The sequence below is a fragment of the Leopardus geoffroyi genome, chromosome D4, assembly GCF_018350155.1.
Source record: "Leopardus geoffroyi isolate Oge1 chromosome D4, O.geoffroyi_Oge1_pat1.0, whole genome shotgun sequence".
In the NCBI taxonomy this organism is placed as follows: Eukaryota; Metazoa; Chordata; class Mammalia; order Carnivora; family Felidae; genus Leopardus; species Leopardus geoffroyi.
In genome coordinates, this window is record NC_059342.1 from 64,000 (window position 1) to 91,493 (window position 27,494).

General features: G+C 44.3%; 1 long non-coding RNA gene across 2 annotated transcripts in view; it reads left to right on the top strand.

Moving 5' to 3' along the window:
• Positions 1-5,085: 5,085 nt before the first annotated feature.
• Positions 5,086-27,494, top strand: part of LOC123592791 — a 60,547-nt gene continuing 38,138 nt past the window's right edge. Inside the window, exons 1-2 of one of the 2 annotated variants that reach the window (XR_006709934.1) lie at positions 5,086-5,171; positions 7,681-7,770. This is a non-coding gene — a long non-coding RNA (uncharacterized LOC123592791). Of the gene's footprint in view, positions 5,172-7,066; positions 7,771-27,494 lie in introns of those variants that run through there. The other variant, XR_006709933.1, reaches the window with a different exon arrangement.

Below are 27,494 nucleotides of genomic sequence, written 5' to 3' on the forward strand. Positions count from 1 at the left end.
TAGGGTTAGAGGGTTAGGGTAAGGTTAGGGTTAGTTCGGGTTATGTTTACATTTACGGTTAGTTAGAGGTAGGGCTAGGGTTAGGGGAAGGGTAGGGGCAGGATTTAGCATTAGGGTTATGGTTAGGGTTAGGTGTTAGGTTTAGGTGGTGGTATTTTGTTTAGTGATAGGGTTAGGAGTTGGGCAAGGACTAGGTCATGCTTGCACCCCCACTTTGAGCGGGAAGGTGTTCATGTTCGAGGGATTGTGTTCTTGCTATCTCCCCAGTCTCTCTGCACTGTAGGTTGTTCTTCCCTCGCCCCATTCCAGCTTTGCTCTGGAGTATTTCACACTGTCACCCCACCCTCTCTCGGTATGGTAGGATTTCACATACCACCCAATCCTTTTTGGTGCATGGGTTGTGTTCACACATGCGACCCCCACACCCTCTGCATGAGATTGTGTCACCAATGAGCCTCACCGCTCCTTAGATTGGGATTACTGATACCAGTATTAAATCTGATACTGATGTCAGTATTAAATCATGAATATCTATTTTCACTTTCACAACTGAAGAAGTAGGCATTTCTTAAGGTAAGGTTTATGGTTAGGATTAATATTAGGTGTTAGTTAAGGTTTAGGGCATGGTGCAATCCCCCTTGGTGTGGGATGGCTTCACGAATGTGTCCCATCTGCTCCCCTTTATCCTCGATGTAACAGTGATGTTCCTTTTAATTCAGGTGTTTTAATTCAGATGTTTTAATTAACCTGGATGTCTCTGGGTTAAGGGTCTCACTTCGTCTTGGTTCATGGTCTCTCGGTTTCTGGTTTTGAGCCCTGGGTAGCTTCTGTGTTGATGGCTCTGAATCTGGAGCCTGCTTCAGATACTATCTGTCTCTCTCTCTCTCTCTGCCCATGCCCCACTTGTGTTCTTTGTGTCTTTCAAAAATTAATGTACCGAAAATCATTTTCAATCCAATATTTCCTGGATGGCTCTTTACACTTTCATTGCTGAAGAATCAGGCATCTGTCTCGTTCATTGTTCTTTTGTTATCTTTGGCATAGCTGACAACATATACAACATTTCCCCAGACAGCATTGGGGATGCGCAGCATTTCTTCTACCAGCCGGACACCTCTCATCCACTGTAACACTGCATTCCTCTAGCGCATCCCACATGCTCTCGGAAACTGGACTGTAACTGTGGATGGTAGCACTGTCCCATAGTCTTCTGGTGGTATTTCAGGAGGTTCTTCATTCGCATCTTTGGTTACCTGAGTGTCTTCTGACATCTCTTATGTTTCCACTAGGCCGCTGCTATGATGCCGAACAGGGAACCCGAAACACACAGGGATTCAGCGGCAGACCAACTACCGCTTGGCTCCCACAAATGGTCACCTTGGAACTCTTTATGGACGAAGAGAAAACACCCACCACCACCGTTTCAGAACCCTGCACCAAATGTGGAGACAAAAACCACCCACCCCCAAAAGGAAACTCTAGCAGGGTACAGGTATCGAACCTAAGGTGTTGGTCATGTATTTTGGATCAATAAGTGAGGTTGTACTTTTGACTGGTAAGTGTACATCTAAATCCCTCAGAGGGGATATTCTCTGAGGTCACCCCAACCTAAATTGTTGGCCCATGGGGAGATGTGTTGTCCCTATTGGTTGTATTGATGTTTTCTCTGTAGGCCAGTGAATTAAAGCTCCATAGGGTCTTGTCCTGTTCTTTCACTGATTGAAAAAGACAGCAAGCGAGTAGTGTTGCCACTATTAAATCGGACGTTTCATGAATGGGTCTTTTCACTTTCATGGCTGAAGAAACAGCATCTCTTATGATGAGGGTTATGGTTTGGATTACCCTGAGGATTAGGGTAAGGGTTAGGTCACGCTTGCACCCCCGTTTTGGCAAGGGAGGAAGGTCACACCTGACCCCCGCCACCCTCCTTGAGGAAGGGTGTTCAGGCATGCACCCTGCCTCCCCTCCACAAGGGAGTAGTGATGCCACTATTTAACGTGTTGTTTTATGAATGGCTCTTTTCACTTTCACAGCTGAAGAAGCAGGCATTTCTTAAGGTAAGGGTTATGGTTAGGATTGCCGTTCATGGTTAGGGTAAGGGATAGGCCATGCCTGCACCCTCCCTTGGAGTGGGAGGGCGTTCACACATGCGCCACACCCCCCCTCATCTCGGGAGGGTGTTCACCAATAGGAACCAGTCCCCTTCAGCAGGGGGGGGGGAGGATGTTGATGTATGCGCCTGCACCCATCTCGTGTGCGAGGGTGTTCATGCATGGACACCACAACCCTTGGTGAGGGAGGGCATTTGTCCATGCACCATGCTCTCCTTGGCTCAGGAGGTGTTCATGCATGAGCACAGTGCCCCCTTGTCTTGGGAACGTGTTCAGGTATGTGCATGAACCTGCCCCCCAGCGTGGGAGGGGGTTTACGCATGTGCCCTCCCCCTCAGGCCCTGGAGGGGGTCACCTGTGCACAGCACCACTAGTCAGCAAGGGAGTAGTGATGCCACTATTAAATCTGACGTTTCATGGACGGCTGTTTTCACTTTCACAGCTGAAGAAGCATGCATCTCTTAAGGTCAGGGGTAGGGTTAGCATTACAGTTAGGGGTTAAGATAAGGGCTAGGTCATGCTTGCTCTCCCCCCTCAGCACGGGAAGGTTTCACGCATTACCCTGCTATCCTGAGCAATGGAGAGTGTTCACCCTTTCACCCCACCCCCTGAGAGTGGTAAAATATTGAAGCACGTGCTCCACTCCACTTCCACTGGGGAGGGCTTTCACACATGCGTAGATCCCCTCTTCGGGACAGATTGTTCACATATGTGCATGACCACCTGTCGGGTCGGGAGGGTGTTCACTCATGGGCACACCCCACCTCTGCATGGGAGATGGTTCATGCATGTGTCTTGCTCACCTCAGCAGGGAGGGTTTTTACGCATGTGCACAGCCCCACCTTGGTGTGGGAGGAGGTCACCCATGTAGAGCGCCACCCTTCAATGAGGGAATAGTGATGCCACTATTACATGTGACGTTTCATGAATGGTTATTTTCAATTTCACAGCTGAAATAGCAGACAACTCTTAAGGTAAGGGTCCGGGTTAGCATTACCATTAACGGTTAGGGTAAGGGTTACGTCATGCTTCCACACCCACCCCCTCGTCTCTAGAGTGTATTCACGCAATAGCACCGCCCCTCAGTGTGTGAGAATATTCATGCATGTGTCCCACCCCCTTCAGCATGGGAGGGTGTTCACACATGCGCCCCAAACTCTTCAGCTTGGAAGTGCGCTCACGCATTCTCACATTTGCACCACCCATCCCAATGTGAGGGAGGGTGTTGACACATGTGCCCTGTCCCCCTTGGCATGAGAGGTGGTTCACACATGCTCCTCATCCCCTCAGTGATGGAGGGTGTCACCCATGAACAGTGCCACCCCTCGGAGAGGGAGTACTGTTGCCACTATCAAATGTGACCTTTCATCAATGATTCTTTTCACTTTCACAGCTGAAGAAGCATGCATCACTGAAGGTAACGGTTAGGGTTAGCATTACATTTAGGCTTTAGGGTAAGGGTTAGGTCATGCTTGCTCCCCCTCTCTGCAAGAGAGGTGTTTCACTAATACACCCTGCCCCCCTTGGCACAGATGGGCACAGCCCTCTGTCCGTGTAGAAGGATGTTCTCACGCACAACCCTCCTTGGTGACGGAGGGCGTTTGTGCACACACCCTGACCCATTAGTGCGGGAGTTTGTTCTCGAGTGTGTAAGGCCCCCCGCTTCTGGCAGAAGGGCATTCACCTATGTGCACCATCCCCCCACTCTGGCATGGGAAGGTGTTGACCTATGTGACGTGACACGTCAGTATGGGAGAATATTCACCCATCTGCCCCGCCCCCCTCTGCCTCGGAGGGTGTTCAATCATGAGCACAGCCACCAGTCAGTGAGGGATGGTATTCATGCATGCGCACAACAATCCCTCCATGAAGGAGGGCATTCACATATGCCACATGCATCCCTCAACAAGGGAATGGTTCAAGCATGTGCCCCATACCCATTTTGGCACGGGAGGGTGTTGACCTATGCACCTTACCCCCTCAGCGCTGGAGGGTGTTCATAGATGTGCACAGCCCCCATTGTGGCGAAATGTGTTCACATTTCTGAACAACCCCGGCTAGGGGAGGGATGCCATTTGCACGTGGGCCCCGCCCCATACCACTGGGTGCTATTCACACATGTGCACAGCTCTCCCTACTGGCGGAAGAGTGTTCACACATGCACAAAACTCCTGCTCCAAGAGGTAGGGCGTTTCCACATGAGCACAATCCCCATCAGTGAGGGAGGGCATGCATGCCTGCTCCTTACCCACTACCGCAGGAGGCTGTACAGGCGTGCACACAGCCCCCCCCCCACTGGTGTATGTTCACGCATGCACACTGCTCCCCTCAATGAGGGAAGGCATTTGCACATGCGCCCCCTTCCCCTGGGCAAGGAAGGGTGTTCAGGCATGCACAGAACCACCACCTCAGCCAGGGAGGTCGTTGGTGCATGAGCCCTGCCCCACTTAGCACAGGAGGTGGTTCAGGCTTCCGCCTGGCCTCCTGTCAGCATGTGAGTCGGTCACCCATGCACAGCGCCACCCCTCAGGGAGGAAGTACTGATGTCACTATTGAATGTGATGTTTCATGAATGGTTCTTTTCACTTTCACAACTGAAGAAACACAGCTGAAGAAATGCGGCCAGGGAGGGCGTTGACGTATGCTCCCCGCTACCCTCGCCAGGATGGTGTTCACGCATGTGCAAAGCACCCCCCTCCTTGCCAAAGGGGGTTCAGGCATGCCCACAACCCCCGCTCTGTGAGGCAGACCATTTGTACAGGCACACAACCCTCCCTCAGCAAGGGACAGTGTTCATGCTTGGCCCCACTCACCTCGGTGGGAAGGGTGTTCACACATGCACAGAACCCCCTCAGCATTGGAGGGCGTTCAAACATGTGCCCCACCCCACTTGACGCCAGAGGTGGTTCAGGATTCTGCCTTGCCCCTGGTTGGTGTGTGAGATGGTCACCCATGCACAGTGCCACCTTTTAGAGAGAGAGTAGTGATGTCACTATTAAATGTGATATTTCACGAATGGTTCTTTCACTTTCACAGCTGAAGAAACACACATCTCTTAAGGTAAGTGTTAGGGTTGGCACTGACGTAAGGTGTAGGGTAAGGCTTAGGTAGTACTTCCTCCACCCTGGGTATAAGAGGTTTTCAAGCATTAGCGTTCCCCCACTTTGGACCGGAGGGGGTTAACACATGCACCCTCCCACATCAAGGGAGGGGGTCACCATTGCGCCACTGTCTCTGTGATGGAGGGGTGTCACTCATGTTCTTTCCTACACCTTGGCACGGGAGGGGATCATGCATGTGCCCCTTCTGCACCTCTTCATCGGCGATGTAGCCTTGATGTTCCTTTTAGGCCAGACGTATTTTGCACTGCCTCAGCCGCTCAGTGGATTACGTGTCCCACTTCAGGTCATAGTCTCACGGTTTGTGGTTTCTAACCCTCGCTTCACCTCTGTGCTGATGACTCTGAACATGGAGCCTGCTTCAAATACTGTGTCTCACTCTCTGTCTGCCCCTTCCCCACGTGTGTTCTGTCTGTCTGTCTCTCTCTCTCTCTCTCTCGCAAAAAACGGTGAAGCTAAAAACATTTTAAAGCAGCACCATCAGTGTACTTGTCTTCTTGTCCTATTCCCGCCTCTTCACGGGAAGGTCCATTTCACCAATTGGAAGAGACAGTAAAACCCTCGTGTGGCCTTTCAAATGAGTCATTATTTAGGACACAAGTGATTATGCTACTTTTGAACAGTCAGGATACCATGGCCATTTCATGAATGTCCCTAGGCAGGCGGGGCCTCTAAAACAAAAATGCTAGAGGTGATTTTACTGGTAAGCAGGTGGGGTTTGTGTTCACTGAGTTCCTTTTACTTCCTTTCATCTTTCCTTGGTTGCCTATCTGTGTTGGGTCAACAATTGGTTTGGTATTGACTTTACAGTTAGGTTATTTTTATCTCATGGTTAACTATCCATGGTTATCTGCTCTGATAGAGCTTAAGCAAGTACAAATATTTCTTGTTGCACATACTAGCATTATTGTTTCCTGTGCACCTGCAGCTGTTTCTCCCAGTCCATGGGGATCAATCACTTCCCATGCAGCACCACCTGCTTTGTCTTCCTATGCCTAGCAGTGCACGTGCCGGTGCCTGCAGAACTTCCCTTGTTTCTCTGTCAGCTGAGTCTGAATGGGCTTTCTCTCCCATTCGTCCCTACTTCTCATCTCTTTAATGGATGACACACATCGCTGAAGGTCACAGTGAAGTCTCAAACTTCAGTATGTGGATTACGTGGCACCATTTTACAGTCTCACTTGATTACCCCCTTTCTTTAAAAATTACTTCCTTCCTCCTCCCACCGTCTGGGCCGCTGCTCACCAGTATTTGTGTTGTAGGTCCTTATCTTCTTCCTGTCCCCCATCTGCTTTCCATCCGCCCTTACTCTGGGGTGATCTCAGCCAGCCTCAGGCTTCTATATGCCAGCATCTGGGGCCTCTAAGTCTTTATGCGCTGCCCACAGCTGTTCATGTCTCCAGACACCTGACTCCAGCTGTGCACCACACAGGTGCTACCCTCCCCAGACTCTGCTACCTCCCTATAGGCCTCTCCTATTCCCCTCCCCTTTTTTACTGGGCTGCTGCCACACTGGCTCCTCCCTGTTCCCTGAGCTTGTCAGGCACATACTCCTGCTTCAGGTCTTTGCACTCACTTTGCCTCTCTCTGTCAGGGATATACTTCCACGTGCCAACAAGACATACTCCCTCATTTCCGTCATAACTTTGCTCTGACATCACCTGCTCAGTGGAGTCTCTGCTAGCTCTCTATGTAAAACTGAAAACTGTTCCTTCTCTGACCTGAACACCCCATATCCCTTCCCTGCATTCTTTTTCTTCCTGGCCCTTGGCACCATCTGTTTTTCTTTCTTGCTTGCTGGATGTCGCCTACTGCAGTCCCTGCCAAATTGTCGGCCCCATGGGGTCCAAAGACCAAACTAGCTTTGTTTAGGCCTGGTTCCTTAGGGCCCTCGAACAGTGCCTAACTCCTTCAAAGGCTCACACACCATTTTCTGAGCAAGTAAATATTAGGATTTCGTATTATTCTGCTGGGCCCGCCATCACAATGTACCACAGACTGGGTGGCTTAAGCAACAGAAATTGATTTATTTATTTTCTCACACTTCAGATCAAGGTGTGGCCAGGGTGGGTGTCCTCTCTCCATGACTGGTGGATGGCCTCCTTCCCACTGTCTTCACGTGGTCTTCCTTCTGTGTGTGTAGTTGCCCACTCTCTTCCTATAGGACACCGGTTATCCGACTAGAGTCCCTCCCCGCAAATGAGCTCATTCGACCTCCACTTTACCTTTCAAGATCTGGTATCCAAGTACAGTCCCATGGGTAGTTAGGACTTCAATTTATGGATTTTTGGGGCAAATCCATTCCATAACAGGTTTCTGTCTGTTGTACCTAGTCACTACCTACATGGGTTTTTTTTTCTCTATGCCCTTGTGCCCATTATTTGCTCACACAGTGCTAATCCCAGTTTGCCCTTAGCCCAAGTTATAACTCTGTTTATTTATTTGTATAGGCTTGCATCTTCCCTCTACCTCTATACTCCAAGTTCCTGGCTGTCACTGGAATTACATCTTTAGCACGGACATCATAACCTCCAGGTGAGGTAAGTATGATTATTTTCATTTTGAAAATCAACAATCTGAAGCTCAAAAGAGAGTAGGTCATGTTTCTGAGATCACAGTACTAGTAAGTGCTGTCCTTTGGATAACTTTGTTTTCATGGGCTCCAAAGCCCACTTTCTTTCATCTACCATATGTCCCCAAGATGAACGGGGAAAAGCCATACTTCAGCCTGGTATCATATAAGCAATGGTACGTGTAAAGCTGGTGTAACAATTCAGGAAATGGGATTAAGTTTAGTATCTGAGTAATTATACCCACAGGTTGAATTTCAATATCACATCCTTTTATTTTTTACTGCTGCAATTTCTGTTACCCTTAATGATTATATAAACGTATTCTTCCCTTTGCAAAATCTAGCCAGTAAGAATACTGAGAGAGTTTGTTTCCTTTGTAACAGGTCTGAATTATACAATGAATTCATAATGTCAAGATAATAGCTGTTATTTTTTCCTACAATATAGAGGAAAAGGTCATTGCCTTTGTTGTAAGAGTTTACCATGTGTTCTTGGTAACATGACTGAGCTGTATTGGTGAAAACCCGTCGTAGATTTTGAAAGTCAGTTATTATAGTTAAGACAGTATCGTTCTTTCTTTGGGTGCAGCTGATTGTTTGAAATAGAACTTAGGATTTTTCTGCATAGATTGTCTATTTCAGAATGAGCTTTGTTTTAAAAAGTATGTTATATTTGCATTCATGCAAGTTGTACCATCATTAAATTGACAGGAAAGCAGCTGTTAATAGTTGTCATTTGGACATGTAGATGGAAATCCTAAGGGTCATGGTGTGACTCCTTACACGTGTTAAGCTCTGGTTTCATTTGGCATTTCCAAACCATTGCCATGACCTTATGAATGTTGATCAAGTGGCCATATAATGGTTGTTTTAAATTGGCATCAGTGGTGTAGAGATGATTCTTAAGTTGTGTATGAGGAAGCTGTTGGTTTTCTGCTTCTATGTCTGTGTAGCTCCTAAAAATAGAAGACTAGCGCATCTTGTCAAAATTACTTTTGTTCAAAGTCAATGCAACTTGTGAATGAGCTAAAGGCTTAGATAATAGTCAGTACTTTTGGAGTCTGATATTTGCAAATTTAAAATAGGTCTTCGGGTATCTGTGTGGCTCCGTTGGTTAATCATCTGACTTTGGCACAGGTCATGATCTCACTGCTCATGACTTTGAGCTCCATGTTGGGCTCTGTGCTGGCAGCTGGGAGCCTGGAGCCTGATTGCGATTCTGTGTTCCCTCTCTCTGCCCTTCCCTGGCTCATGCTCTTTCTCTCTCTCTCAAATATAAACTTAAACATAGAAAATAGGTCTAGAATAAATCTGTAGACCATAACATATTTATAGTGACTGCTGATTGAAACAAAGAAATAGCCTGAAATTCCAAAAATACATTACTGTTGTTTCCCTAGGCTCCCATTAAATGCCAGGTTGACCATTAAGCTGAATACAAGCAGTAAATCTTTTAGTAACTTGGAAGAGATAAGCATACTATCATAGCTAGTAAGGTTTGGTATATGTCGTTTTGGTAGACCTATTTTCTTTAATGATGAAAAAATTGATTTGAGGTCTCTTTTATTTGGGTATTCAGGATTAAGAAAAGTTACCCAAGGCAAATGAATTAAGACCATTTTAGAACTGACCTGGACTTAAAAAGCCAGAGACTGGAGTCATGATAAAGATAGTTTGAACATGCCATTTCATCAAATAAAAAAAAATACAGCTCCTGAATGACAATCATCATGTTGGAGGAGAGTTTCTGGTGTTCCCTCCACAAATGGTGCATGATTTTCAGTCAAGGATACAGCCTCACTGACTGTACTTTTACTGACATGATGGTTCAGATACCAACAATGTTGTCTGTTGGGATTGTCTTTTACAAAACTGATATCCTTTCAGTTTTCAGCTTAATTAATATACTAAGGAGAAAAAAAATGTTTCCCTCTTTCTGAAAAATAATCCCATTTGTACTTAGAGTTATCATTAAACATAGTATTTCTAAAAATGGTTAATAAATTGGAAGTCAATATAAATTTGCTTGTGAAGTTATCAAATGGAAAACTGTTGCCAAAGCAGTTATTTTATGTTTTATAGGAAAACTAATCTTTTATGTCCTTACTGCATTTATGTTATATCCTATTCACTTTTGTTTCATGCTATTTGTGTGTGTGTGTGTGTGTGTGTGTGTGTGTGTGTGTGTTTGAAACTAAGTGAAATGTGCAATATTTGGTCATTTAAAAAGATTCACTAATTTATGCAAAGTCAGCCATAAACAAATGCAATACATTATGTCCAAAGTAGTCAAGCAGATTTTGCATCATGAGTAAAACTTGCTTTATCTCAAATGAATTTGCTTTTCTCTTTTCTTTTTAACAAGCCAAGTCAAAGGTGAATATATTCTTTCTGCTCACCTTGAGGCAGGGCAAAAGTAGATTTGTGTCAGAGCACACTGTCCGTATTTATGAGAAACTAGGGAAATTAAGAAAGCCACTTAGGTACAAACCTTAGTGGGGACTCATGACTGACAGCTTTTCAACAATATTCTGTTGGGATGTCTTTTATTTACTGGGTTAATTTCTTTTAATTTTTAGTTAATTTATTTTTTAAATTTACATCCAAGTTAGCATAATGTGGAAAAATGATCTCAGTAGTAGATTACTTAAAGTCCCTTACCCATTTAGCACATCAGCCCTCCCACAGTCCCTCCAGTAACCCTGTTTATTCTCCACATTTAAGAGTTTTTTTTTTATGTTTTTGTCCCCCTCCATTTTTTATATTATTTTGCTTCCCATCCCTTATATTCATCTGTTTTGTATCTTAAAGTCCTTATATGAGTGAGGTCCTGTAATATTTGTCTTTCTCTGACTAAATTCGCTTAGCATAATACCCTCTAGTTCCATCCATGCAGGTTAAATGGCAACATTTTATTCTTTTGGATTGCTAAGCAACACTCTAGTGTGTGTGTGTGTGTGTGTGTGTGTGTGTGTGTGTGTGTGTGTGTGTATACACCACATCTTCTTTATCCATTCATCCATCGATGGACATTTGGGTTTTTTCTATACTTTAGCTGTTGTTGATGGTGCTTCTATAACTTTGGGGTTCACTTTTCCCTTCAAAATAGCACATCTGTATCATTTGGATAAATACCTAGTAGTGCAACTGCTGGGTTGTAGGGTAGTCCTCTTTTTCATTTTGTGAGGAACCTACCTACTGGTTTCCAGAGTGACTGTGCCAGTTTGCATTCCCGCCAGCAGTGCAAGAGTTCCTCTTTCTCCGCTTCCTCGCCAACATCTGTTGTTGCCTGAGTTGTTAGTGTTAGCCATTCTCACAGAGGTGAGGTGTTATCTCATTGTGTTTTTGATTTGTACCTCCATGATGATGAGTGATGTTGAGCATTTTTTCGTGTTTCATTTGGCCATCTGGATGTCATCCTTGGAAAGTGTTTGCTCATGTCTTGGCTCATTTCTACACTGGATTACTTGTTTTTTGGGTATTGAGTTCGATATGTTCTTTATAGATTTTGCATACTAATCCTTTATCTCATATGTCGTTTGCAAATATCTTCTCCCATTCTGTTGGTTGCCTTTTAGTTTTGCTGATTGTTTCCTTCACTGTGCAGAAGCTTTTTATTTTGATGAGGTCCTAATCGTTCATTTTTGCTTTTGTTTCCCTTGCCTCTGGAGACTTGTTGACTAAGAAGTTGTGGAAGCAAACATCAAAGAGGTTTCTGCCAGCTTTCTCCTCGAGGGTTTTGATGGCTTCCTATGTTACATTTAGGTATTTCATCCATTTTGAGTGTCTTTCATCCATTTTGAGTGTGAGAAAGTGGTCCAGACTCATTCTTCTGTATGTCGCTGTCCAGTTTTCCCAGCACTCTTGCTGAGGAGACTGTATTTATTTCATTGGATATTCTATCCTTTTTGTCAAAGATTAGTTGGCCATATGTTTCTGGGTCCATTTGTGTGTTCATATTCTCTTCCACTCATCTGAGTGTCTGTTCTTGTGCCAAGAGCATACTGTCTTGGTGATTACTGCTTTGTAATACAGCTTGAAGTCCAGGATTGTGATGCCTCCTACTTTGGTTTTCTTTTTCAAGATAGCTTTGGCTATTCAGTGTCTTTTCTGGTTCCATACAAATTGTAGGATTCTTTGTTGTAGCTCTGTGAAGAATGATGGTGTTATTTTGATAAGTATTGTGTTGACCATATAGATTGTTCTGGGTACTATTGACATTTTAACAATATTTGTTCTTCCTATCCAGGAGCATGCAATATTTGTCTTTTCTGTGTTTGCCATCTGCAATTTCTTTCATAAGCTTTCTATAGTTTTCAGTGTATAGATTTTTCAACTATTTGGTTAGATTTATTCCTAGGTATTTTATGGGTTTTGGTGCAATTTTAAATGGGATCGATTCCCTGATCCCTCTTTCTCTTGCTTCATTGTTGGTGCATAGGAATGCAACTGATTTCTGTGCATTGATTTCATATCCTGCCACTCTGCTGAATTCCTGTATTATTTCTAGCAGTTTTTTGTTGACTATTGTGGGTTTTCCACATAGAGTTTCATGCCATCTATGAAGAGTGAAAGGTTGAGCTCCTCCTGGACGATTTGGATGCCTTTTATTTCTTTGTGTTTTTTGATTGCTGAAGCTAAGACTTCCAATATTATGTTGAATACCAGTGGCGAGAGTGGACATCCTTGTCTTGTTCCTGACCTTAGGAGGAAAGCTCTCAGTTTTGCCCCTTTGAGGAAGATATTAGCGTCGGGTCTTTCATATATGCCTTTTATGATCTCGAGGTATGATCCTTCTATCCCTACGTTCTTGAGGGATTTTATCAAGAAAGGATGCTGTATTTTGTCAAATGCTTTCTCTGCATCTATTGAGAGGATCATGTGGTTCTTGTCCTTTCTTTTATCGATGTGATAAGTCACATTGATTGTTTTGTGGATATTGAACCCGATTTGCATTCCAGGTATTAATCCCACTTGGTCGTGGTGAGTAACGTTTAAATGTATTGTTGGATCTGGTTGGTTCATATCTTGTGGAAGATTTTTGTATCCATGTTCATCATGAAAATTTGTGTATACTTCTCCTTTTTAGTGGGTCTTTTTCTGGTTTTGGAATCAAGGTAATGCTGGGTTCAGAGAAAATGTTTGGAAGTTTTCCTTCCATTTCTTTTTTTGGGACAGCTTCAAGAGCATAGGTGATAACTCTTCCTTAAATGTTTGGTAGAATTCCCCTGGAAAGCCATCTGGCCCTAGGCTCTTTTTCTTGGGAAATTTTTGATTACTAATTCAATGTCTTTACTGGTTATGGGTCTGTTCAAATTTTCTATTTCTTCCTGTTTCAGTTTTGTTAGTTTATATATTTCTAGGAATTTGTCTCTTTCTTCCAGATTGTCCAATTTTATTGGCATATAATTGCTGATAATAATCTCCTATTATTTGTATTTCTGCTGTGTTGGTTTGACCTCTCCTCTTTCATTCGTGATTTTATTTCTTTGGGTCCTTTCCTTTTTCTTTTTGATCCAACTGGCTAGTGGTTTATCAATGTTATTAATTATTTCAAAGAACAAGCTTCTGGTTTCATTGATCTGTTCTACTGTTTTGTGTGTGGGTGGAGGGGGTTATTTGTTGTTGTTTTTTTTTTCTGTGTGTGTTTTTGTTTTTGTCTTCAGTTTCGATAGCATTGATTTTTGCTGTAATCTTTATCATTTCTTGTCTTCTGCTGGTTTTGGTTTTATTTGTTGTTCTTTTTCCAGCTCTTTAAGGTATAAAGTTGGGCTGTGTATCTGAGACCTTCTTACCTCTTTTGGAAGGCTTGGATTGCTATGAACTTCCTCTTATGACTACCTTTGCTGAATCCCAGAGGTTTAGGGGTGTGGTGTTATCCGTTTCGTTGGCTTCCATGTAATTTTTAATTTTCTCTTTAACTTCTTGGTTCACCCATCCATTCTTTTTTATTAATTTTATTTTTTATGTTTTAAAATTTACATCCAAATTAGTTAGCATATAGTGCAACAATGATTTCATGAGTATATTCCTTAATGCCCCTTACCCATTTAGCCCAACCCCCTCCCACATCCCATCCAGTAACACTCTGTCTGTCCTACATAGTTATGAGTCCATTCTGTTTTGTCCCCCTGTTTTTATTTTATTTTTGTTTCCCTTCCCTTATGTTCATATGTTTTGTCTCTTAAAGTCCCCATGTGAGTGAAGTCATATGATTTTTGTCTTTCTCTAATTTCACTTAATACCCTACAGTTCCAACCACGTAGTTGCAAATGGCAAGATTTCAGTCTTTTTGAGATATATATATATATATATATATATATACACACACACATATCACTTATATAAATATAAGTGATATATATATATGTATATATATATATATATATATACCACTTATATATATCACTATATCACTATGTGTGTGTGTGTATATATGTGTGTATATATATATATATATATATATATATATATATATCACTTCTTTATCCATTCTTCCATTGGTGGACATTTGGGTTCTTTCCATACTTTGGCTATTGTTGATAGTGTTGCTATAATCATGGGGGTGGTGCATGTGTCCCTTCAAAACAGCACACCTGTATCCCTTCGATAAATGCCTAGCAGTGCAATTGTTGGGTCGTAGGGTAGTTCTGTTTTTAGTTTTTTAAGGAACCTCCATACTGTTTACAGAGTGGCTGCACCAGCTTGTATTCCACCATTCATTCTTTAGTAGTATGTTCTTTAGTCTCCAAGTGTTTGTTATCTTTCCAAATTTTTTCTTGTGGTTGATTTTGAGTTTTATAGCATTGTGGTCTGATAATATGCACGGTATGAATCGAACTTTTTGTACTTGTTGAGGGCTGATTTGTTTTCCAGTATGATATCTATTCTGCAGACGTTCCATGTGTCCTGGAGAAGAATGTACATTCTTCTGCTTTAGGATGAAATGTTCTGAATATAACTGTTAAGTCCATCTGGTCCAGTGTCTCACTCAAATCCATTGTTTGTTTGTTGATTTTCTGTTTAAATGATCTTTCTGTTGTCATAATGGGGTGTTGAAGTCCCATACTATTATGGTTTTATTATCAATGAGCTTCTTTATATTTGTGATTAATTGATTTATATCTTTGGGTACTTTCACATTGGGAGCATAAATGTTTACAATTGTTAGGTCTTCTTGGTGGATAGACCCCCTCAATTATGATACAACACACTTATTCATCTCTTGTTACAGTCTTTATTTTGAAGTCTAGATTGTCTGATATGAGTAAGGCTACTCCGTCTTTCTTTGGCAATCATTAGCATGATAGATGGTTCTGCAGCCCCTTACTTTCAATCTGAAGGTGTCTTTAGGTCTAATATGGGTCTCTTGTAAACAGCATATAGATGGATCTTGTTTTTTTCCCCACCCTGTTACCTTGTGTCTTTTGATTGGAGCATCTATGCCATTGACGTTTAGAGTGAGTACTCACAGATATGAGATTATTGTCATTATGTGTCTTGTAGCGTTGGATTTTGTGGTGGTGTTTTTTTGTGCTATCCAGTCTTTGGTACTTTTGGTGTTTTTTTATTCTTTTTTTTTTAATCTTTTCTCCCCTCAGGGAGCCCCCCTGAAAATTCCTTGAGGAATTGCTTAGTGGTCACGAACTCCTTTAAGTTTTATTTGTCTGGGAAACTTTTAATCTGTCCTTCTATTTTGGACGACAGACTTGCTGGATAAGGAATTCTTGGCTGCATAGTTTTCTGATTCAGCACATTGAGAGTATATCTTGCCACTCCTTTCTGGCCTGCCAAGCCTCTGTGGGTAGGTCTGCTGCAAACCTGATCTTGGTTGTCTTCCCTTGTTGGTTAAGGACTTTTTTCCCTTGCTGCATTCATGATTCTTTCCTTGCCTGAGTATTTTGTGAATTTGAATATGATATTCCTTTTACTGGTGGATTTTTGTGGAATCTTATGAGAGTCCTCTGTGCTTCCTGGACTTTAATGTCTGTGCCTTTTCCTAGGTAAAAAAAAATATCCGCTATGATTTGCTGACTTAACACTTCTACCCCTTTGTCTCTCTCTTCATCTTCTGGGAGCCCTCTGATTCAGATGTTGTCCTTTTTAATGAGACAGGGTTAGGTGTAGGTTGAGGGTTAGGGTTAGGGTTAAGGTTAGGGTTAGATTTAGGACCCAGGATGCTCCAGGCACTTAAGCCCCAACAGTGCACTTGTCTCCACAAAGGGCTGAGTGGAGTACACAAGGGAGGGTACCAGTCAGGATTAGTCTTTGGGTTCCAACACCAGACAACTCTATGGGACGTTCTTCAGGTAGGCCTCAGAAATACTCTCTTGTAGACACACTCGCGCTTTGGAAATCACATGGTGATGTTTCAGGTTCCATGCCAAGTGTTTCTGCACCTATTTTCGAACCCGTGTGCGTGTTGTAGTCAGACTTTGGAATTGGGTCCCATGGGGAGAGAGCCATAGCTACGGTTAGGGTTCGGACCACGGGACATCGACAGGGCTGAGGCGACACCAGTATCATGAATTCCATGGAGGACTGATGTGATGGCACATGCACAGCTGTGGGCCTGCTGTAGAGTTAGTGTGATAGATAGGGTTAGGAGCAGGTTGAGGGCTAGGTTTAGGATTACAGTTAGGGTTAGGGTATGTCCCAGGAGACTCCAGGCACTGACCCCACATCAGAGCAACTGTCTCCCCGAAGGGCTGAGTGGAGTACACCAGGGAGGATGCTGGTCAGGATTAGTCTTTGAGTTCCAAGGCCAGACAAATGTATGGGCCACCCTTCAGGGAGGCCTCAGGAATCCTCTTGGGCAGCTGCAGCCAGGCCTTTGAAAAGACATGGTGATGTTCCAGGTTTTTTGCCGAGTGATTCTGTACCGCTTCATGCACCCAGACATGTGGTGTTTTCACACTTTGGTATTGGGTCCCCATGGGGAGAGACCTTAGCTAAATTTAGGGTTTGATTGAGTGACATCACCAGTGCTGAAGCGAATCCAGTCTTGTGATCTCCATGGAGGGTTGAAGTGAGGGCCCATGCGAAGGTGCAGGTCATGAGTAGGCTTTGAATTGAGATAGGGTTAGGGATTTGTTGAGAGTTCTGGCTAGTGTTAGGGTTAGGGTTAGTTCCCAGGGGGATCCAAACGCTGACCACACAGCAGTGCAGTTGTCTACCTGAAGGGCTGAGTGAGGGCACAGTGGATCATGCTCGTCAGAATTAATTTTTGGGTTCAAAGGCCAGACAACTGTATGGACCACTGGTCGGGTAGGCCTCAGGAAATCTCAGGGGCAGCTACAGTGGGGCTTGGAAACAACATAGTGATGTTCCAGGTTCTATGCCAGGTGATTCTGCACCGCTTCAGGGCCCCAGGCGCGTGGGGTTGTCAGACTTTGGTATTGGGTACCCATGGGGAGAGAGCCTTAGCTAGGGCTAGGGTTCGATCCAGGGACATTGCCAGTGTTGACAAGACCAGTCTCGTGACCTTCCTGAAGGGCTGAAGTGGGGGCCCATGTGACGGTGCACTTCAAGTGTAGGGTTAGAGTTCGAGATAGGGTTTGGGTTCGCCTGAGGTTTCTGGTTAGAGTTTCTGTTAGGTTTAGGTCTCAGGAGCCTCCAGACACTGACCCCAAGGCAGTGCAGATGTTTCCCCGAAGGGCTGAGTGGAAGACACAAGGGAGGGTGCCGGTCATGATTAGCCTTTGGATTCTAGGCCACACAAATATCTGGGCCCCCCTTCGGGTAGGCCTCGGTAAACCTCTCTTGCAGATGCAGTCACCCTTAGAAAATGACATACTGATGTTCCACGTTCCATGCCGAGTATTTCTGCACCGATTCTTGAACCCTGAGCGGGCTGTGGTCAGACTTTGGAATTGGGTCCCCATGGTGAGAGAGTCTTAGCGAGAGTTAGGATTCGGTCCAGGGAAATAGACCCGGCTCAAGCGACTCCAGTTTTGTGATCTCCCTCAAGGGCTGAAATGAGGGCACGTGGGAGGGTGCGGGTCAAGTGTATGGTTAGTGTTAGAGAATGGGTTAAGTGTAGGGTGAGTGTTATGTTTAGGGTTATGTTTAGGGTTAGTGTTAGGTCCCAGGAGTCTCCAGGCACTGACCCCACAGCAGAGCCTTTGTCTCCCCAAAGGGCTGAGTGGGGATCACAAGGGAGGGTGCTGGTCAGGATTAGTCTTTGGGTTTCAAGGCCAGATGAACGTATGGGCCATCCTTCGGGTAGGCCTCAGGAATCCTCTTGTGCAGATGGAGTCACGCTTTGTAAACGACATGGTGATGTTACACGCTCCATACCGAGTATTTCTGCACCGATTCTCGAACCTGTCTGCGTGGTATTGTCAGACTTTGGAATTGGGACCCCATGGGAAGAGAGGCTTAGCTAGGTTTAGGATTCGGTCCAGGGAAGTTGCCAGGGCTGAAGCGACACCAGTGTTGTTAATTCCATGGAAGGTGAAGTGAGGGAAAATGTGTGGCTGTGAGTCCGCTGTAGAGTTAGTGTGCTAGATAGGGTTAGGTGTAGGGTGAGGGTTATGGTTTGGGTCATGGATAGGGTTTGGGTTAGGTCACAGGAGACTCCAGGCACTGAACCCACAGTAGATCAGTTGTCTCCCTGAAGGGCTGAGTGCACTACACAAAGGAGGGTGCCGGTCAGCATTAGGCTTTGGGTTCTAAGGCCAGAAAAATGTATTGGCCACCCTGAAGGTAGGCCTCAGAAATCCTCTAATGCAGCTGCATTCGTGCTTTGCAAATGACATGGTGAATTTCCATGTTCCATGCCGAGTATTTCTGCACTGATTGTCGGTCTCGTGTGCGTGCTGTTGTCAGACTTAAAATTTATTCCACGTGGGGAGAGAGCCTTAGCTAGGTTTAGGGTTCGGTCCTGGGAAGTCACCAGGGCTGAAGCGACTCCAGTTTCATGATCTTCCTAGAGGGCTGATTGAGGGCCCATGCGAAGTTTCAGGTGAAGTACAGGGTTAGGGTTAGAGATAGGGTTAAGTGTAGGTTGAGGGATATGGTTTGGGTTACGGTTTCGGTTAAGGTTAGGTCCCAGGAGGCTCCAAGCACTGATTCCACAAGAGTGCCATTGTCTCCCTGAGGGGCCGAGTGGTGTCCCCAGGGAGGGTGTCAGTCAGGATAAGTCTTTGGGTTCCAATTCCAGACAAATGTATGGGAGACACTTCGGATAGGTCTCAGGAATCCTCTCGTGCAGCTGCAGTCGTGCTTTGGAAATGACGTGGTGATGTTCTACATTCTGTGTAGAGTATTTCTACACTGATCTCGAAACCGTGTGTTTGCTGTTGTCAGTCTTTGGAATTGGTTCCCCACGGGGTTAGCGCCTTAACCAGGGTTAGGGTTAGGGTTAGGTCCAGGGAAGTCGGCAGGGCCAAAGCGACTCCAGGTTCGTGATCTCCCTCGTGGGCTGAATTGAGGGCCCAGCAATGATGCGGGTCAAGTGTAGGGTTAGAGTTCAAGATAGGATTAGGTTTCGGTTGAGGGTTCTGGTTAGGATTACGTTTAGGGTTAGGGTTAGAATTAGGTCCCAGGAGGCTCAAGGCGCTGAAAGCACAGCAGTGCAGTTGTCTCCCTGCTGGGCTGAGTGTACAAGGGAGGGTGCTAGTCAGGATTAGTCTTTTGGTTCCAAGGCCTGACAACTCTATGGGTCACTGGTGTAGTAGGCTTATGAATCCCATCAGGCAGCTACAGCCAGGCTTTCGAAAGCACATGGGGACCTTCCAGGTTCTATCTCGAGTGATCCTGCACCGCTTCTGGAGCCCAGGCATGTGGTGTTGTCAGACTTTGGTATTGGGTCCACATGGGGAGAGAGCCTTAGCTAGGGTTAAGGTTCTATCCCTGGATGTTAACAGGTCCGAAGCAACTCCAGTCTCGTGATGTCCCTCCAGGGATGAAGTGAGAGCCCATGCGACGGTGATGGTCAAGTGGAGGGTTAGTTATTGAGTTAGGATTAGGTTTCAGTTGAGGGTTCTGGTTAGGCTTAGGTTTAGGGTAGTGTTAGGACCCAGGATGCTCCAGGCGCTGAACCCACAGCAGTGCAGTTGTCTTCCCGAAGGAATTAGGTGAGGGCACATGGTAGGGTGCTGGTCAGGATTAGTCTTGGGCTTCCAGAACCACACAACTCTTTGGGCCACTGGTCAGTGAGGCCTCTGGAATCCTCTTGGGATGCCGCAGCCGGGTCTTTGAAAGGACATGGTGTTGTTCCAGGTTCTATGCCGAGTGATCCTGCACCGCTTCTGGACCCCAGGTGCGTGGTGTTGTCACACTTGGTTTTGGGTCCCCATGGGGAGAGAGCCTTAGCTAGGGTTAGCTAGGGTTAGGGTTTGGTCCAGGAACATTGCCAGGGATGAAGCAACTCCAGTCTTGTGATCTCCCTCGAGGGCTGAAGTGAGGGCCCATGCGATGGTGTGGGTCAAGTGTAGGGTTAGGGTTACAGATAGGGTTAGGTATAGGGTGAGGGTTATGTTTAAGGTTATGTTTAGGGTTAGGGTTAGGTCCCAGGAGTCTCTAGACATCCCACAGCAGAGCAATGTCTCCCCAAAAGTCTGAATGGAGTACACAAGGGAAGGTGCCAGTCAGGATTAGTTTTCAGTTCCAAGGCCAGAGAAATATATGGGCCACCCTTCGGTTAGGCCTAAGAATTCCTCTAGTGCAGCTGCCTTAGCTCTTGGAAATGATGTTGTGATGTTACACACTCCATGGCGAGTATTTCTGCACCGATTCTTGAACCCGTGTGCGTGCTGTTGTCAGACTTTGGAATTGGGTCCCCATGGGAAGAAAGTCTTACCTAGGGTTAGGGTTCGGTCCAGGGACATTGCCAGGGCCAAAGTGATACCAGTGTTGTGTATCCATGGAGGGTGACGTGAGGGCACATTCTTGGTTCTGGGTCTGTTTTAGAGTTAGTGTGATAGATAGGGTCAGGTGTAGGGTGAGGGTTAGGGTTAGGGTTACGTCCCAGGAGGCTCCAGGTACTGAACCCACAGCAGAGGAGTTGTCTCCCTGAAGGTTTCAGTGGAGTACACAAGGGAGGGTGCCGGTCAGGATTAGTCTTTTGGTTCCATGCCCAGTCAAATGTGTGGGCCACCCTTCTGGTGGGGCTCAGGAATCCCCTCGTACAGCTGTCTCCCCGAAGTTGTCTCCCCGAAGGGCTGAGTGGAGTACACAAGGGAGGTTTCCAGTAAGGATTTGTCTTTGGGTACAAAGTCCAGACAAGTGTATGGAATGCTCTTCGTGTAGTACTCATAAATCCTCTGTTGTAGCTGCAGTCGTGCTTTGGATATGACATGATGATGTTCCATGTTATGTTGAGTATTTCTGCACCGATTCTGGAACCCATGTACGTGCTGTTATCAGACTTTGGAATTGGGTCTCCATGGGGAGAGAGCCTTAGCTAGGGTTAGGGTTCGGTACAGGGACATCGCCAGGGCTGAAGCGATACCATTCTCGTGAATTCCATGGAGGGCTGAAATGTGGGCACATGGGCGGGCGTGGGTCTGGTTTAGAGTTAGTGTGAGAGTTCGTGTTAGGTTTAGGTGTAGCGTTAGGGTTACGTTTCTGTTTATGGTTGAGATTAGTTCCCAGGAGGTTCTAGACCCTGAACCTACAGCAGTGCAGTTGTCTCCCCAAAGGGCTGACTGGAGTGCAGAAGGAAGGGTACCAGTCAGCATTAGTCTTTGCGTTCCACGGCCCCACACCTATATCCCCACTCTTTGATAGGCCTCAGGAATCCTCCTGTGCATCTGAAGCCCTGCTTTGGAAATGACATGGTGATGTCCCACGCTTCACACAGAATTATCCTGCACCGCTTCTCAACCAATTGTGCCTGCTCTTGTCAGACTGTGGAAATTCGGTCTCCATATGCAGAAAGCCTTAGCTACAGTTAGGGTTTTGGCCAGGGAAATCTCCAGGGCTGATGTGACACCAGTCCTGTGATCTCCCTGAATCGATGATATGAGGGCACATGCATGGTGCGAGTCAGGTGTAGGGTGAGTGTTAAAGATGAGGTGAGGTTTAGGTTCACGTGTATACTGTGGGTCACTGTTAAGATTAGGGCTTGGTCACAGGAGGCTCCTGGCACTATACCCCCAGTAGGGCCATTGTCACCCCACAAGGCTGAGTAGAGGGGTCTAAGGAGGGTCCCAGTCAGGCTGAGTTTTGGGTGCCAGTGCCACTCCTCGGTTAGACCTCAAGAAGTCCCCTGTGGAGCTCCTTCTGGTCTTTGGAAATGACATGATGATGTTCCAGGTTCCATGCCACGTAATCCTCCTCCGCTTCTGGGCCCCATGTCCGTCATGCCCTCAGACTTAGGAATTGGGTCCCCATTAGGAGAAAGCTTTTGCCAAGGTTAAGGTTCGTTCCATGGATGTTGCCAGGGCCAAAGCGACACCAGTGTCATGATCACCCTGAGGGCTGAATGAGGGTCCATGCGCGGGTGCGGGTCATGTGTAGGGTTAGGTTTAGAGTTGGGGTGAGGTTTAGTTTGAGCGGTATGTGAGTGTCAGAGTTAAGGTTAGGGTTAGGTCCCAGGAAGCTCCAAGCGCAGAACCTCCGCAGGGTAGTGGTCTCCCCAGAGGATTGTGTGTGGGCCTCATCAGAACGGGCTGTTCAGGCTTAGTCTTTGTGTTCCAGGACCAGCCTCATGTGTGTGCCATCTTCAGTTGGGCCTCATCAGCCCCCTTGTGCTGCTCCATGTGGGCATTGGAAACGTCATGATGATGTTCAATGTTCCATGTCAAGTATTTCTGTACCGCTTTGGGCCATTTGTTTGTGGTGTTCTCAGAGATAGGAATTGGGTCCCCATCTAGAAACATCCTTAACTAGGGTTAATGTTCTGACCAGGGACTTCACCAGTGTGGATGTGACACCATTCCTTTGTGTCGTGTGCGTTGGGTTAGGGTTTGGGATTGGGTTTGGTGTTAGGGGTTAGGGTTATGGTTAGGGTTGGTGTTAGGGGTTAGTGTTAGGGGTTAGAGTTAGGTTTATGCATTAGGATTATGTTTAGGGTTATGGTTAGTGTTTAGTGTTATGGTTAAGGGTTAGGGTTTGGAGTTAGAGTTAGGTTTGGCATTAGGTTTGGGCTTGGGTTAGGCTTAGGTTTAGGGTTATGGTTTGGGTTTGAGAGTTAGGGTAATGGTTAGATGGTGGGGTTAGGGTAAGTTGATAGCATTAGTGTTAGGGTTTGCATTAGGTTTAGGGATAAGGTGAGGTCTAGGTCTAGGACTTGGGTTCGGGTTATGGGTGTGGATATTCGATTAGCGGTTAGCGTTAGGGTTAGTGTTAGAGTTTTATGGTTAGGGTAGGGTTAGTTTTAGGTTTTATAGTTTTAGGGTTATCAGGTAAAGTTAGAGTATTAGGGTTAGGGTTTTAGGGTTAGAGTTATAGGGTTAGGGTTAGAGGTTTAGGCACAAGGTTACAGTAAGTTTAGGGTTTGTTTTCTTTCTCAGTTCGGTAGGGTTAGGTTTGGGTTTAGGCGTAGGGGTAGCGACAGGGTTTAGTGTCAGGGTTATGTTTAGGGTGAGATGTTATGTTTAGGTAATGGGATTTGGGATAGTGTTAGGGTTAGGTCTAGGGCAAGAAGTAAGTAATGTTTGCACTCCCACTTGGAGCGGGGAGATGTTTATGTGTGGACACCGCCCTGCATCTTGGAGGGAGTGTGTTCATTTTTTTCGCCCCTGTATCTCTGCACTGGAGTTTGTTTTTGCCTTGCCCCATTCTTGCTTGGTTCTGGAATGTTTCACACCGCGACCCTGCCTCTCTCGGTATGATAGGATTTCACGTATTGCCTCATCCGTTTTTGATGCATAGGGTTCATAGTTTAATCTCTATATCATTTTTTTTATTTTAATTATTTTCTTCATTCTGTCCTTTGTGAGTTTTGTTTGTTGTCTTTTTTCTGGTTTTTATTTTATAAAGTTATGGAGTTTACTTCAGTGCTCTTTTTTGTTTGTTTGTTTGTTTTTGTTTTTGTTTTTGTTTTCCTGAGGCAGACTTGTATTGTTATAAACTTCCCTGTTAGAACCAGTTTTCCGGCTTTACAGAAGTTTGGATTGTTGTGTTTTCATTTTCATTTGTTTCCATGTTTTTTTGGATTTTCTCTTTGATTTGTTGGTTGAGCCATTGATTGTTTAGTAGCATGTTATTTAACTTCCATGGTTTTGTGCCTTTTCCAGATCTTTTTTCTTGTTGTAGACTTCTAGTTTCATAGCATTGTGGTCTGAAAAGACACATGGTATGGTGTCGATCGGTTTGATTTTGTTTTGGCTTGTTTTATGACCTAATATTTTATCGAGTGTGGGGAATTTTTTATGTGCACGTGAAAAGAATGTGTATTGTGCTGTTTTAGGATGGAATGTCTAAAATATATCGGCTAAGTCCATCTGGTCTCCTCTATCATTCAAAGTCTCTACTTCCTTGTTGATTTTCTGATGGAAATATCTCTCCATTGATGTCATTGGGGTGTTAAAGTGCCCTACTATTATTGGAGGACTATCAATTCTTTAGTTTTGATCTGCTTTGTGTATTTGGGTGCTCTCAGGGTGAGCGCATATATGTTTACAATTGTTCTATCTTTTTGTTGCGTTGTATCTTTTATTATTATAGTGTCCTTCTTTGTCTCTTGTTACAGTTTTATTTTTAAATCTATTTTGTCTGATAAAGGTACTGCTACTGCAGATTTCTTTTGAAACCTTAGTTCTCTAATTTGTCTCTTGTAGGTAGAAGATAGATGGGTCCTATATATTTACTCATTCTATCACCCAGTGCCTTTTATTATGAAGAGAGAGAGCACAGGCATGGGAGGGCGGGGTGGGGGGAATGAGGGAAGAGAGAGATAGAGAGAGAGGGAGAGAGAGAATGAGAATGAATCCTCACCAAGTTCCATGCTCAGTGCAGAGCCCAGTTGGGGCTCAATCCCATGATCCTGCGATCATAGCCTGAACCGAAATCAAGAGTCGAAATCTCAAGCGATTGAGCCATCCAGTTGCCCCTATCTGTCACCAGTGCCTTTGATTTGAGCATTTATTCTGTTTCTATTCAAAGTAATTGATAGACATGTACTTGTCCTATTATTACTTGATATTGGTTATTTCTGATTTTTTCTGATCCTTTGTTCTCTTTCTCTTTTTTTGATTCTCTGGGTTTCTTCACAGTTTCACAGTTGAAATTGTTTGTCTTTATACACTGCATATGTATTAGTAGTGTTTGATTTGTGGGTATTATTAGGTTTGTACCTAACCACTACTGCATATAGGAGTCTATATTAAGTTGATAGTTGTTTAAGTTTGAACCAGTTGTTTACTCCTCTCCTCCCCGTGTTGTAGCTATGTAGTGTTCCTATTTCGAAACCGTTCATATTGTGAATACCTTGACTGATGTTTTACAGATATACTCATTTTCATTGCTTTTGCGTTTCACACTTTAATATTGTCACTTTAGGTGTTTCTTTCCCACTTAAAGAGTCCCCTTTAACATTTCTTGCAGGGGTGGTTTGTTGATTGTGAACTCGCTTAGTATTTATTTGGGAACCTCTTGATCTTCCTTCCATCTGAATGATAGTTTGCTAGATAGACTCTCTTTGGCTGCAGATGTTTTCCATTCGGCACCTTTACCAAACCGTGCTGCTCACTTACGGTTTCAAAGTTTCTTCTGAAATACATCCAGTGATAACTTTATGGGGTTTCCCTTGTAGGTAACTGTCAACTTTTGTTTTCTTGCTGTGAAAAGTTTTCTTTATCACGACATTTTGGGTTTTAATAACTATACGACTTGCTTCTGTTGAATATAATGGGGGTTCTTTGTGCCTCCTGCTCTGGATCTGTTTCCTTCCGCGCATTAGGGAAGTTTTCATTTATTGTGTCTTCAAATAAATTTTCGGATTCTATTTCTCAGAGTTCTGAGAATGAGAAATAGGACAGAAAAGACCTATTGAAGGTTCTCTGATGAGTCACTGGATTTGCATGCGTGGAGAATAGATTTGAGACTCAAATGAACAACCTACCTTTAACTTCTAAGAACTAGAAGAAAAAAAAACGATCTATGCCCAATGTTCTCAAAAGGGAGAAATTAATCCATATGAGAGTGGGAACCAATGAAACAGACCATGAAATCAATAGAAAATATGAAGAAGACCAACAGTGGGTTTTCAGAAGAGTGAAACAAAATTGTCAGCGCTATACATAGACTATGCTAAGACATAAAGAGGACCAAATTCAAAAGAATTATACATAAAAGAGAAGATACTATGCCTTATACCAAAGAAACATAAAGCAGACAAAGTGGCAACTATGGCCAAATTAGATTACAGAAAACTACCTACCTAGAAGAAATGGATAGGTTCTTAGAAACACACAACCTACCAAGATTGTATCAGGAAGATATAGAAGGTTTGCACAGACCCATTAAAGGAAGACTGTATCAATACAAAAAGATAACCAATGTAAGTAAATTGAATCAGTAATCGAAGTTCTGCCAAGGAAGAAAACCCCAGGACCAGGTGGATTCATTGGTGAATTTAACCAAACGTTTGTAGAAGAACTAACAGCAGTCCTCTCACTGATTCAAAAGGAATGAACACCACCAAACTCATTTCATGAGACTGGAATTACCCTGGTAAGAAGCCAGAAAGGATACTACCTGAACAGAAATCTATAGGCCAGTATCCCCGTGATGAATATAGATGAATAATTCCCAGTAACATGCAGGCAAACCAAATTCAGGATCACATGAAAAGAATCATTGACAGTGATGAAGGGTTTTTTCCCTGTAAAGGCAGGATGTTTCAGAAATGCAAATCAATAAATGTGACCCCTCACAAAATTGAATGAAATAAAAATCAACCAGAAACCAGACTCTTAACTATAAATAGCAAATGGAGGGTTACTATAAGTGAGGTGGGCAGGGGCATGGGTTAAATGGGTGATGGGCTATGGAGGGCACTAGCAGTGAGGATCACTGGGTGTTGTATGTAAGTGATGGATGACTACATTCTATACCTGAAATTAACATACACTGTATGTTAACCAATTGGAATTTAAATAAAAACTTGAAAAAATAAATACTAAAGAAATGCATACATAAATTTAAACTAAACTAAATAAATACATTTTATTTTATTTTATTTTCAATATATGAAGTTTATTGTCAAATTGGTTTCCATACAACCTCCAGTGCTCATCCCAAAATGTGCCCTCCTCAATACCCATCACCCACCCTCCCCTCACTCCCACCCCCCATCAACCCTCAGTTTGTTCGCAGTTTTTAAGAGTCTCTTATGCTTTGGCTCTCTTCCAGTCTAACCTCTTTTTTTTTTTTCCTTCCCCTCCCCCATGGGTTTCTGTTAAGTTTCTCAGGATCTACATAAGTGTGAAACCATATGGTATCTGTCTTTCTCTGTATGGCTTATTTCACTTAGCATCACACTCTCCAGTTCCATCCATGTTGCTACAAAGGGCCATATTTCATTCTTTCTCATTGCCACGTAGTACTCCATTGTGTATATAAACCACAATTTCTTTATCCATTCATCAGTTGATGGACATTTAGGTTCTTTCAAAAATTTGGCTATTGTTGAGAGCGCTGCTATAAACATTGGGGTACAAGTGACCCTATGCATCAGTACTCCTGTATCCCTTGGGTAAATTCCTAGAAGTGCTATTGCTGGGTCATAGGGTAGGTCTA